Source organism: Leptidea sinapis, chromosome 45 (genome assembly GCF_905404315.1).
Source record: "Leptidea sinapis chromosome 45, ilLepSina1.1, whole genome shotgun sequence".
NCBI classification, from domain to species: Eukaryota; Metazoa; Arthropoda; class Insecta; order Lepidoptera; family Pieridae; genus Leptidea; species Leptidea sinapis.
In genome coordinates this window covers 7741376-7756455 of record NC_066309.1, presented here as the reverse complement: position 1 = coordinate 7756455, position 15080 = coordinate 7741376, and the positions used below count along the sequence as shown (strand labels likewise).

General features: G+C 35.1%; 1 long non-coding RNA gene across 1 annotated transcript; it reads right to left on the bottom strand.

Annotated features, from left to right (window-relative positions):
- Window positions 1-12208: 12208 nt before the first annotated feature.
- LOC126977441 (uncharacterized) lies at window positions 12209-14745 on the bottom strand. Its single transcript, XR_007732214.1, has 3 exons — window positions 14292-14745; window positions 14064-14219; window positions 12209-12350 (listed from the first exon to the last, which is right to left on the bottom strand). It is a non-coding gene; the product is annotated as an uncharacterized LOC126977441 (long non-coding RNA).
- Between the last annotated feature and the right edge of the window lie 335 nt (window positions 14746-15080).

Here is a 15080-nt window from a genome sequence, read left to right as displayed (position 1 = left end):
CTTGTATTTTATTGTCTCGGTATCTTTTTGAAGTGTCACGATAAGAACTTTTTAGAATAATTTACATAATAATTAATGTAGACTAATTAACAATATTCTAACCAATATATTAATCTCATGTCCATGTTACGTCAGTCGGTGCTGGGGTTGCTGCTTCTACTGCCGATGACAGCAAGCGTCGCAAATATGTCGGTCTCAGTGTATCTTTGTGCCGTTTGGTTTTTATTTCTTATGAAAACGAGGGACAAGACGAGTAGGACGTTCAGCTGATGGTATTTCATACGCCCTATCCATTACAATGCAGTGCCGCTCAGGATTCTTGAAAATTGAGTTGAAAAAGTGTGATTTTTATACCTGACATTTTTCGCTGCAATAATTAAATTTATAGTAACCAAGGCACACTTTTTTTGGAATGTTTCGGCATACAAAGCAAACTCCAAATTCCATTAATATTTTCCTGGATGGAATACTTGGTTGTTCATCGGGCATTCCATTTGTATTTTCTGGATTCATTGATATCTGTGAGCCCTGAAATATATCAAATAACATTAAATGATTTAGATCTGAATCAACCAAATTAATGTATAAAACTTCACTTGTTTATTATATTTACCAACCGTACTTTGTTGTGGCTAGGAGGACTATAAAATCCGCTATCTCTTGAAAGCGTCATATCTGTATGGGCCTCTGGCTTAGCTTTCGGGTAACTTACAGAAATTTTTGTTTATACATTTATATCCAATTCTTTGGATATTGTTTCGTATAAATTTGAATTTATGTCTATAGTTACTTCATTGCCAGGTTGACCCATTGAATGTTTTGTGCCTTACTAAATTTAGGGACTTGAATGACTCATCAGTTTTATTTACTTCAAACGTGTTTGTATGAGGTTTATCTAGAAGGTTCCAATAGTGCTGCTCGTTTATTTCGTTTTGTTTTAGAATGCTCCAACTCATTAGTTGAAAGAAGTATGATGTGAATTGTGACTCTTTGATAAGTATTTTATTTTCTTGGGTAGTTATTTTTATTTTCGACTTCACTTGAGCCATAAAACTCGGATCACGAATTTTAGGAAGTATAAATTTAATAGTGTACGCAACATAGCGATAGTACATTTCAAAGAATTCATATCTTTTTTTCAGACCAAAACTTTTATCTAAATAACTAAATACATTGACCATTTCAGAAATAATAAAATCTGGTATTACGTTATTATTAGGCATATTATATGAATTTCATAAGCACTGTGTGATTCTCGCCAAGTTATAGTTCTGACGTTCTGTATTGCCTTGGCCTTTAATTTTATTTAGAACTGCTTTAGACTTGTATTTTTCATATTACAATCAAATTTATCTGTTTTAGTCGAAGAACTATTTCGTCCATTTTTAAAATGCTTTCCTGCAAACTGCATGGGCAAACTTCTGTGTTCATTGTTTTTAATATTATTATTATCATCTTCAATACATATGTCCACTTCAATTGTTTTAGAAAAATCAAATGAATCCATACTTTGTATTACTTCCTCCTGGAACAAAATAAGAGGACATTTAAATTATCACTTATTTTTTTTGGTATTATTGGTAGCATGTTATCATGTATCATAAATAATAACTTTATACCCAGCAACCCTTGTAAACACTGATACTCTGTATTTGGCTGATTGAATTCTTTGTAGTGTTGCAAAGCTATCTATTTCAAGTGAATCGAATTGTACAGAAGAGTTAGTAAGTAAAGAATAAGAGACGTACTGGTCATTTCTTAACTGATAATTTAAAAAAGAATAGGGTGGTAAAATCGAAACAACTACTGGAGCGGTATGAACAGAAAATTTTTGTTTACGGATGAGATTTTTTTTACAATTGAGCAATATTTTAATAAACAAAATGGCTGTATTTATGCTCAAATAGAACGTGGGCCCTATCCGACTTCAGTGATGGTTTGGAGGGGTATTAGTTAGGATCGAGTGACTGAGCCATACTTTTGTGAAAAAGGTATTAAAACACCGGTGCAAGTGTATCAAGTTACCATTATTGAGAAGTGAAGCCCCTTAAGTCTTAAGGCCAAGTGTCTAAGGAATAAAACTTAGAAGACTTAATTATTTAAATATATCCAATAGTTTTTGCATGATGCGCGCACAAATGAAATATTACTTGGTATTTGGTTGGTATTTTTGTTTGAGTGGAAACGAGTCATAGGAAAGTAACAGGTATGAAGATGTTTCTCATCCATTTAATAACTCGATTCGATTCGATAGTTGAAAAATCTTCGAGGGGCTGGTGGCTGGGTGGGGCGGGTCATTTTGGTCCATGTACGTGAAACTTTGTGTGACTTGTCGATCCTGTAATAGTGAACTTGAAAAGCTTAATTTATAAAGCTTGATTTAAAGTTTTATTAATTATTTTTTATTAATTCAAATGTTGATACAACGTAGTAAGATGCACCTATTGTACTCAATAGCTTTTTTGAGGTTTAAGTACTTAGGTCATTTATGGTTGAACTTAATCAATTAATTTGAAACGTTCGAGTATGAATTTGCTATGAATGCTAGGTAGCCTCGGTCTGCTGTCGGGACACGGGTTAATAATAATTCGGATCCGGCAAACTACTTATTACTATATACTCCCTGCTCTCCAAAATCATGGAGAGTGCAATGTATGTTGGACACCTCCAACATACATTGCTATGCGGACGACAGCACTGGTGATGCCGTATACACGGGCCATGCAGGTCTCTCTCGGGAAAACGTCGACCAGTGCCGGGAGAAACTTGTGTCTTCTATCGAGTCTTGTCCTTGAAGAACCTTGTCCAATTTAACCCCCAGAAGACTCAAGTTTGCGCGTTTACCACTAAAAAAAAACCCCATTTGCCGTATCACCGCTCTTCGACAACACTTCCGTTATAGCCTCGCCTAGTATCGGAATACTGGGTCTCCAAATCTCGAGCGATTGCCAATTCCGTGGCCATCTGGAGGGCAAAGCCAAATTGGCTTCAAAGAAGCTGGGCGTCATCAATAGAGCACGGCAATACTTCAAGCCATCCCACATTCTAGCGCTCTACAAAGCGCAGGTCCGGCCACACATGGAGTATTGCTGTCATCTCTGGTCTGGCGCATCCTAGTATCAGTCTGATCCATTTGACCGCGTGCAACGCAGAGCAGCTCGAATTGTCGGGGACCCAGTGCTCTGTGAACGGCTGGATCACTTGGCGTTGCGTAGAGACGTCGCTTCATTGTGTGTCTTCTACCGCATTTATCCCGGGGAGTGTTCCGAAGAGCTGTTTGACCTGATTCCTACCGCCGAATTCCACCTTCGCACACCACGCCACAAGTTAGGATATGATCCCCACCATCTGAATGTGTGGCGATCCTCCACAGTGCGGTTTTGAAGGAGCTTTCTTCCACATACTACAAAGCTGTGGAATGAGCTCCTTGTGTGGTGTTTCCGGGATGATACGACATGGGTACCTTCAAAAAATAGGCATACACCTTCCTTAGAGGCCGGCAACGCTCTTGTGATTCCTCTGGTGTTGCAAGAGAATGTGGGCGGCGGTGATCACTTAACACCAGGTGACCCCTACGCTCGTTTGTCCTCCTATTCCATAAAAAAAATATATAGAAGAAATAGCCTGAGAGACAGCACACAGCCTTGGGTTACTCTAGCGTTCACGGGCGTCGGGTTCGAGCAATAACCGTCTTCAACGACCTATATGCTGCGCCCAGTGAGGAAGCTGGAGGTCCACTTGCATAAGCTCTCGAGAAGCCCAAATAATGGAAGTTGTGCTATACACGATCAAAGGTCTTCGCTATATCCAGGCTAACTGCCAGCCTTCCCCTTGCTTTTGATAGCCGCCGCCCATTGAATGACCTCCTCGACAATAACCTATGCGAAACATAGCGACATTAGGCCCCTACTTCACGCCGGTATTCTGTGCGTGTGTGGTAATTAACCCGGACAAGTCTGGCCCGATTGTGCTGACATCATAAGATATCGTAAGACGTCATATCTGTCGCGATATATGATTGGCTCATTGCCATTGTATTTGTAATAAATTACAATTATAATGGCAATTACAGGTCAGTGCATCTTTTATTATTTTATTTATTCTTTAGTAATAATAATATATCTATTTTACTCATAAAATATCGTACACTAATACAGTAGATATATGAGTCAGACAGTCTCAACAGCTGGTATTTGTTAGGAGCTGATGTCTGAAGTAAGGTATACATAAGCTTACTTGTTAAGGTTAAAACTAAAACAATTAAGTTAATTTAAGTTGAGTCTAAAAGACTAACCTTTAATTCCTTTTAAAACAAAATGTGGTACGAAGTTCAAAATAATTGTTAAAAACAAATTATGTGGTAATGGTTATTATAACATAAATAAGTTTCTTAATGATACCACAGGTTGGGAATGAAGCGACAGCCCTCAGGCTATTTTAATAATATTTAATTGTTTTTGGCGTCTGTCACACACAATTGATTTAATATGAATGATGCTACAGTGGGCTATGTTTTTGCAATTTTTTACTTTTCCCTTTACTAACCCGTCACTTTTATGGCATTTTAAATTTTATAATTCACATTGCTTTACTGGCAAGATAAGGTATCATATTCAAAAATTTTGTTTAGATAAATTGTTGGGTACTAAGCTATATAAGATGCTATTGTTTTTAACTTTCCCACGGGAACTCGTTAATTTTCCAGGATGAAAAGTATCCAAGAAGTTGACCGGAAATATCAGGTACGAGTATCAACAGGCCAAATTTTATTAAATTATGTGCATAAGTTATTGTTCACTAAGCTATATAAGTTACTTTAGTTTTGTAACTATCCCACAGGAACTCTAATTTTTCGGAATGAAAAGTATCTAAGTCGTGGAACGGTAATATAAGGTATTAAAATGCTTAATTTTAAAAAATTTAGGCGCATTAAGTTGTTGTGTACTAACCTATATAAGTAAGTTTAGTTTTTTATATATCCCACGGGGACTCGTTAGGTTTCCAGGATGAAAAGTATCCATGATGTTGACCGGTAATATAAGGTATCAACATGCCAAATTTTATTAAATTAAGTGCATAAGTTCTTGTGTACTACGATGTACTATATAAGTAACTATAGGTTTTTATCTGCCCCACGGGAATTCTTTAATTTTCCGGAATGAAAAGCAATTAAGACGTTGGGATGTACCATGATGCAACATTTCAAGTAAATTGGTCCGAAAGTTTCAGATTAGCCCGTACAAACAGACAAACAGACAGAGAAACTAACAATTCCTAAAAAATCGGGACTTGTTCTATTTCTCTTCTTACATCCCCCTGACTCAGTTTTGCGCATTTATTTTCTTTGTACAGAAAGATCTCTACAGATTTATTATAAGTAAAGATTAATCTAATATATAAAATTCTCGTGTCATGGTGTTAAACTTTGAACTCCTCCGAAACGGTTTGACCGATTCTCATAAAATTTTGAGTGCATATTGGGTAGGTCTGAGAATCGGATAACATCTATTTTTCATCCCCCTAAATTTTAAGGGTGGTCCACACCAATTTTTTTTTTAATTTTTTTGACATTTTTTTTAAATTTTGATTATGAGTCAGCATTAAAAATACATACAACTTCAAATTTTCAGTCATCAACAGTTACTTTTTTATCGCAATTTTAATATCAGCAATACAACGTTTGCTGGGTCAGCTAGTTGTTAATATAAGTATAACTGAATTTTGCATAATATGTAGATTCTTTTTTGTTGTTTGGTTGAGTTCTCGTGACAGGCTTCGTCATGCTCGCTTAAATGTCACTGTTTGTGGCGGCGACGTGGGACGGGTCGTCTACTTGAGGGAGGATTTGATTTGATATATTATTATAAGAATGCAAAAAACCTGTTTGTTATCTGTGTATAATTATGTACATACAAATTTTTGACAAAGGTTTATTTTATCAAAATAGTTTGTTAAAATGTATAAATATAATGTTTACTTTAAATATGTAGCCTGAGAAAAATAAAAAGAGCTGAATCAAAAAAATGATTATTAATAAATAAATATCCGTATAGTTAATTAATTAATTTATTTTGTGGTAACTAGCTGACCCGACGCTGTTCTGTTAATAGAAAAAAAATGATTTAAGTATTTCGGAATGATGGTAGTTTAAAACCATTGGAAATGTGTTGTAAAGGTTATTATGTTAAAAATGAAACAAAAACGTATTTCTAAATGTTTTTATAATATGTAGTAATAAAATTACATGGATTAATAGCGTATTTTTTTTTGTTATGAAAATTAGGGACGAGACGAGCAGGACGTTCAGCTGATGCAGTGCCGCTCAGGATTCTTGGCAAACCCAAAAATTCTGAGCGGCACTACAATTGCGCTCGTCACCTTGAGACATAAGATGTTAAGTCTCATTTGCCCAGTAATTTCACTAGCTACGGCGCCCTTCAGACTAGTAATCAGCAATGAAGCAGTAATGTTTTCACATTACTGCTTCAGGGCAATTATAGGCGCCGTTGTGGTACTCATAATCTAGCCGTCTTCTTGTGCAAAGGAGCCGTCAACTGGTTGTGTAAACAGCTCTTACATTACTTCTTTATAATAATTGGCAATTTTTTTAAGGTTTTAAAATGGATATAGTATGTTATCCTGAAGAGATAGACATATGCCCTCGCGGACTTTTCTGTAGACCTATTTAAGATACACCATTCCATCATACATTATTGTGCTATAACTCAAAGTGTTTAAACAGCGTTTTAGTTGAAAGCTCCCAGAGCTTGTTGCATTTCAATTATTAGTTGAGATATTATGAAAGTTTATCATTAAATACTTTTAATTAATTTGTTATGTTTATTCATAAAAAACAAATGACACCTACTTACTTTCTTTAAAACTTTAGAAACATCCATAAATTACCGCGTACCACTAAAAAGTTCGCGAAAAATATGTAACAGAAAATATTGCACAAATAATTAATTTAAAACTGCACCAGCATAAACGCGAAAAATGTAAACAATGCAATAGAAGTGTTTACATACAGAAATATGCGTTCACGCGTCTCGACTGATCAGTTTAAATAATAGTACTCTGTAGACTGATCTGTGGCTCGGGTTATAGTCTACTAAAATTGCAGTCTGCAGTCTGCACTCGTATGTCGTAGACAACAAAGTACACACACCATCAAAACAAAACATACTCTCTCCGCTATCTCGATACATTGACACTTGAGAGGATGGTGTTTGCAATCTGTTGGAATTCAAGGGCAAAAGAGCAAGCGGTCTTGGTCACACGCAAATCAATAATTAATATGATAACATTACCGTTTTTATAGCCTATATATAGCCCTTGGTATCACCGTCTCCCTGCTTTATTTGTATAGAGAACTGGCTTTGAGCTTTGACCGCGTAGATATAGAGTTTTTAAAAATAATAAGCAAGTTTGGAATTGATGATTATCTCGCGTCCTATTCCAGTTTCGGTTTCCGTTTTCGCTCCCGTCCCCAACATATATAAATCTTTATTTCGAGGAAGATTGCTCTGGCAAACTAAATCTACTATTGGTATATATACGACGTGAATTTCAGTTTTTCACAAATCCCGCGGGAATCATGGATTTTTCCGGGATAAAATGTAGCCTATGTCCTTTTCCAAGCTCTATTCTATAATAATCGATTCAGAAGCTCCGGCGTAAGAGCGTTACAAACAAACTTACATTCACATTTATAATAATAGTAGGGATAGAAGATTTGCCGGAAATCTTTACTTTACGAATACTTTTATGTTATATAAGGACTTTGTCCTTCCCAGCTCGTCATGACACTTATATTTGTCATGCTTAATCAATTAGGTCATTGATTGATCTATAAAGTGACTAGGAGTCTTAAAGTCGTTTATCTATATATGTAAAAATTAATTGCTGTTCGTTAGTCTCGCTAAAACTTGAGAACGGCTGGACCGATTTGGCTAATTTTGGTCTTGAATTATTTGTGGAAGACCAGGAAGGTTTAAAAGGTGAAAAAATATGAAAGTGTTCGGAATTGAATAAAAACAAAAATTTTGTTTTTCCTTTGATGTGTCCCCCGTCGTCCGATTTTTTTTGTATGGATATATTTGTATATACATTTTCTATGAGAGAATTTATTGACGCACGGTTTGACAGTTCTGCTGTGAAACAATCATGACAACAACAGGGAGCATATTTTACGAAATAATTCTTGATCTTATGATATATTATTGACAAATTAATAAAATATATTATTTTATTTATTATAAACAGAACAACGCCTGTCGGGTCAACAAGTTTCTAAATAAATATTCTTTCATGATTTTTGTTGACGACAATTAAAGCACCATCATCGTTTCGGAATTGAATTTGGAATCTGTCATTTTTATATGATTGTTCATTGAGTTTGCTCATTTTGGCGACTGCAAATTGTAAAATATTTTGCGATAATAAAATGGAGTGGGATGATAACGAGAACCGAATCGCTGTGATTGCATTACACAAAGTAGGTATGGAGCCACATGTAATTTTTAAAGCTCTCCATACGCTTGGTATTAGTAAAATGTTTGTGTACCGGGCTATTAATAGGTACAATGAGACCTCCTCTGCTTGTGATAGAAAAAGATATGGCCGCCCACGTAGTGTTCGTACGAAAAAGGTGGTCATACAAGTAAGGGAAAGAATTCGATGATATCTTGTCCTTGTTGTTTTATCTCAGAAGATGAAGATTGCACAACACACAATTGAGCAACATTTTAACAAACAAAATGATCGTTTTTATTCTCAAAGCTCTAAGGAAGCTTCCCAATTAGTCGACAGAGTGCAACGAGGGCACTATCCGACATCAGAGATGGTTTGGTGGGTATTAGCTATTAAAGAGTGACTGACCCATACTTTTGTGAAAAAGGTATCGAGGTAGGTCCTTACAGCAAGACTCGGCGCCAGGTCATAAAGCTTGGTCTTCGCAGTATTGGTTGGAAACTAACGTTTCGGACTTCACTACATGATAATGAATGAATTGATTACAGAAACATCTTTGATTCTCTGTAATCAACTCAGTCTGTCTTTTGGCCAGCATAGTGAAATCAATCTCATTTTTGTGACTCCATTGGAACTAATAAGTTGTTTCAGTTTCACGAAGAAGGAGTTCATAATTAAGAGATATTCCTTCTCAACGAAGCCAGCCAGCATCTGCTATTGATCTTGGGGATCTTGATTTTAAAAACTGAATTGGCCTACTCACAGCTCATCGCTGCTACATTTCCCCAGTTTCGCGTTGATGTCTCCCATATCAACGTTTAAGTGGGTCTTAGAAGTGTCGATGGCTGTTGAAATATCCTAATACATGGCCTCCACCTCCTCGTCGGAGTTCGTCCGACCTTCAACGAATACCGTTGGGTAATTATGAGTATAAGGTGCGCTACTATAGTCAATCCACACCCCATCTCGGTAAATTGGCTTACGAGAGATTTGTGGACGAGGAATCCAACGCCAGTCTGGGACAGACCGCCTTATCTTCGGAACTCAGATAACCCCACGACAACCCATCATAGTCTACTCCGCAGTCCGCAGTGTCTTGACATTATAATATGCTACCAGGGCCAATGGTCTTATTTTCTGGTAGTCTTACCGAACCTGTCCTCCGTCGCCTGTGCTGCTACCGTGGCCACCACGAATTGGGCCATATTTTCTATAAATTATGTACATTCAGATTTGATAATAACGCCGCATATAATGAAACTATTACTAAGAATCTATTTGATGCTGAAAATAATGACATGAGCTCATTTTGTTTATATATGATGGTCAACATAATATCTTCTAAAGCTTCACAACAATCATTTGATAATAGCATTTATACTGTTATGAATCACGTAAATTTTTCTCGAGAACATATTGTTTACAATATTTTCCCAATGAAAGTAATGTGACCTCTTGGGAACAATGTGCAAAAGCATTTGCTTATTAGATTTTGATTTAATCCTTGATCTATCAGCTCACTCGAGTCATAGGAACCTTATAAGGCAAGGTTGTGTTATATTAGAAGGTCCAGAACGGAGTTTAAGAAACGATCAGCTGTATACTTTATGCAGAGTTGGATAATTTTATTAAAAATTGATAAAATTCGTTATTTAATAGTTGAGTATAGAAGTAAAGTAATATAAAATTGTAAATAGGTTGATTCATAACTTGTACGTTATTAATATAAGGTAATAAACACTGTACGTTATTAATAAATTAACTATGTGTATTTTCATTTTAATTAAAAAGTCTTAAAGGCCGGCAATGCTCCTGTGATTCCTCTGGTGTTGCAAGTGAGTGTGGGCGGCGGTGATCACTTAAGACCATACGATTGTTAAAATACCAAGAAATACCATAATTTTTGTTATGAAAGTAAGGAACGAGACGAGCAGGATGTCCAGCTGATGGTAATTGATACGCCCTACCTATTACAATGAAGTGCCGCTCAGGATTCTTGAAAAACCTTGAGACATAAGATGTTGAGTCTCATTTGCCCAGTAATTTCACTATCCATGGCGCTTTTCAGACCTACCTAATACTACTAGGTAGGTATCTTACACATTTTTGCAATTTAAGTTGACTTACAGTATACACTTATATTTTCATTATAATAGTTTTCTGTGACCTGCAAATAATGTTGTATAATATGTTTCTGAACACTATGTAAACTGGACAAAAAGATCTATTTCGGATGATTTTAGTTTGTTAAAATTATTAGTAGTGTTATATATATAGTTTGTGCGCATGAGTGGAATATGGAGGAGATTCTTTTTTCTAGAATGTTGGTACGGAATATTGAGGATAATTAATTTTTAAACTAATTCAGTTATCAAGGTTAGACTGTCAATCTTACACTGAGCAAATTTCATAATAGTCGTAATATCGGCCATGTATCTACGGGGTGTTAATGGTAGGAGATGAATTCGAGTACTCAGAGTTTTGTGATCTGTTTTGGGAATTCTAAACTTATAATTTAAAAATCTAGTAATTTTTCTCTGTATTTCTTCAATTCTTTTACTGTGCATCATATATACCGGATTCCAGATTTGACTAGAATACTCTATATGACTACGAACATAAGCCCAAAAATTTTTTAACGTTGTCATTCTCTTGAAGCAGTTTTCTGTACGTATTTTAAGCCCAAGTGCTTGAGATGCCGTTTTTGCAATATTGTCGATGTGACATTAGTATGTTAGCTTACAATCAAGAGCTACACCTAGATCTCTGGCACAATCGACCCGTAATAGAAATTCATTATTTAAAGTATAATTAAATTTGATAATTAGCTCCTCATGGGAAAAATTTATATTAAGATATTTAGGTATATTAAGCCATTGCTTGTTATTACTACTATATGTTGCAAGTCTATTGAGATCTTCTTGAAGGAGATCAACGTCATGGATATCGTTAATAGACCGAAATATCTTCATATCGTCAGAGAAGAGTAAATAATTGGAATTATGAACGCATGTATCCATGTGATTTATGAAACAGATAAATCATAAAGGACCTAGGAGTGAGCCCTGAGGAACTCCAGAAGGTATCGTAGTTTATGAAGTTGTGTAGCCATTTAAAACAACTATCTGAGTTCTTTTATTTACGTACGAACTCAACCATCTAAATAATTTACCCCTAATACCAAAACCAGCAAGTTTCTGAAGAAGGATTCTATGGTCTATGCGGTCGAAAGCTTTGGTGTAATTTGTATACACAACGTCAATTTGTTGACCACCGTCCATGCATTCAGTTAGGAAGTCAGTGAAAACATGTAGATTTATTCATTTATTTTTCATTTTATTTTTATCAAGGTAATGCCAATACTTCAGAAAATTTGTCAAGCAACAGTGCTGCTAAACTATCTGGCCCAGGTGATTTATTTAGATCAAGTGATTTTAAGAGCTTTTGTATTTGTTTATTATCTATTTCGATAGAACTTATGTTACGAACATATGTTACGAATAAGAATTTGGATGTGGTAGTGGATTCTTGTAAAGTCGAATAAAAATATCTTGAGAAAAGCTCACAAATTTCTTGTCCTGTGCTGCCTGAACTCTTATATCATAAACTATTGAATAAAAATGATTAACGGCGTCATCCACAGAGTTTTAAGAAAGAATATATTTTATCCAGTCATTGTTATTAGTCAGTTATTAAAACTATAAACTTTATGGAAATTACAGAAATAAAAATCTATGACCATATTATAGGTTTAATAGCAACAAACACGCTAGTAAATTTTTCTTCAAATTATAAATTTCTGGCTTTCACGGTTTTATTTTTTTGGTGTCCAAAGATTTCCAAAAACAATTTTTCTGATGGAACGGCCAATGCGCTGCCTGTAAAACAAAATATCAAACTAATTATTTTATTGTGGATGCATCTTAAGTTCTAAAAGGATAGAAAATCATTTAAATTATTAATAATTCAAATTGATTATTACTTTATTCATGTCGATAGACCATTATTATTTTTATTCATGAAAGGAGTGCATTTCGTAACACATTAAGAGTAGAAGTTAAACAGAGTGAAGGTTAAGCGGTTTTACAATACATGAGTAAGCGAATGGCTTAAACTCAAATTATATGCAGACAAAAAACCGACCCAGTGCGAGTTGAACTCGAATACGAAGTGTTCGGTACCATTGTATTTCTACAATAAAACACAGTTAATATCGTCTTTGATTAACGCGAGTGTTACACATTCAAAGGGTTAAACGCGTGTAATTGTAACTATGTTTTTACAATAGATTTTTGTGTAAAATTTGCATTTTTATTTTTATTTTAGTTCACCCGACGTTTCAAGACCTTTCCAGATCTCGTTTTCAGGGGAACTGCAGATGAAAAAACACTGTTATTTAAATATTTTAGTATTTATCTATAGAAGAGGAGGACAAACAAGCGCACGGGTCACCTGATGGTTAATGATCATCAACACCAGTAGAATCACAAGGAGCGTTGGTTCCTTTTGGAAATGTGTACGCGCTTTTTTTTGAAGGCACCCTGTCGTAACATCCTAGTAATATCGCACCAGGAAGCTCATTCCACAGTTTGCCTTTAGTTGGCACTACTTCCATAAGAACATTATCGAAGCTTTTCGCCTTATCTAGACTAATTTGTGCCAATCCTTTGCCTTTGTCTTCGAAAGCAGCCTGTCATCTATGTGTTAGCTATACTAGCAGATTGACAGCCGCTCTAAATTGGGAAAGCCGCGCTTCGGCGATTATTGACCAATTGGTGATCCTTTAGCTGCACCAAGAGCTGGCGATTGATTTTGCTCTAAATCCTATATTCAGGCTAAGGTGTGTCGTATGATAAATCTGAACTTTCATTTTTTTTGTAGGTCGGATGGACAAGCAGAAGTCCGGATTATTATCTAAATATTTACAATTATTCGCCATGTTGATAATCAACGAATCAATTGTACAAATCTGTCATATAGGAACCAATGAATCAATGGATGAATATTATTTCCCCCAACGAGGATTTATTTATCATTTAAAATGTAAGAGTTAAGTGGTGAGATTGACACATCGAGAAATATGTGAAAGGGATGGCAGAATGAGCGGGGTGACCACTCAAATCCTTAATTTATTACGCTCCTTATCTATGCATGAGAAATACAAGAGCGTGTGAATGTATTTACAACTTTCATCATAATAAGTATAACGTCAATGGCTTTGGCAATTAATTCAAGTAAGGGGCTTACATTCAAAGCCAAAGTTCGTTTGTAGTATGAAATCTTACATATTTTTTATTATTTGTTTACTGCTGGTTAATAATAATACTTATTCTGTCTAATTTCAGCTCTGTCAACGTTCAGCTATCTTACTTTTGTAGCTTATGTTTATGATACAGGCAGCTGACGGCCGGAATTAGATATCACAGCTGCACTTTATAATTTTTAGAGTGAGTCACTACTACATTATCCCACAATCGGTGGTAGTAGTACTATTAATTGAACTGCAAATAGAAGAGCAAAACTTACTCTTTGATAATGGTATATCTTTAGACGTATCAATTATTACTATTAAGGAATTAATAGAGCCTTACCTGACATTTCTCACTGCAGTAGTGCCACCAACGGCAGCCTTTACACGTAAAATTTGCAGTATTAGGGCAAACACAGCACAATCCACCTTCAATGGGTTTTTCAATAAATCTGTGTGAATTTCCGTTACTGTTTGGACTCACCGGCAAGCGAAAGCGCTGTAAAGAATTTCAAAACTTAGATTTATGTGCCTTATTAATTATTAAGTTTAAGTTTTAAAATATACTTACCATATTATCACCAATGTTGTAATGAGGGCTAGAAATCCCACTATCTCTTGATACTGATGATCGCGGCACCGATCGAGTTTGTAATTCTGTAGTTACGGTTGATTCAGAACCCTTTATTTTTCCTACATAGTTAGAATCATAAGTTTCTTTCGACATAGAGTAATACAAATTTGAAGTACTAGAAGGGTCCACACAGAATTGTCGTGGTATGTTACATACTGATTTTGCTTTATTTATTGTATCTTTGTGCACTACCTTAGTATTAATTTTTTTACAACAGTTTCCGCCGCAACCATTAGAACTTGTATCTGTTGTTAGGTTTACAAATCTTTGATTGTTTGCACTTCCAACATTTGTTGTTTTCTTTAGAGCTTTCTTAGAAGGTTGACAGTAGTCATGACTTAAAGTAGGAGGCATATTTTCGGGATTCATTGTACAATTACATTTCGTAGCAAAAATTTTTTTCTTTAGATTACAATATAATAAAAGATCAAAAAAGAACATTGCCAATTCTGAATCTGTAAAATATATGCTTCTTTTGTGTGCAGTCTGTTGAATACAAATTAAAATTTGATATATATATAAAGTATCATGAAATTTAGGGAGTACAACCTCAATGGTATAGGTAATATGGTGATAATATATTTCAAAGATTTTATATCTTTCTTGTTGTAAATGAACGTTTTGTAAATGCTTAAAAATATTGACAATATCATTTAAAATAAATTCTGGTATTATCTCAAATTTAGTATCATTTGTAACTGGTGCTGTAGCGATTGTTTGAACCAT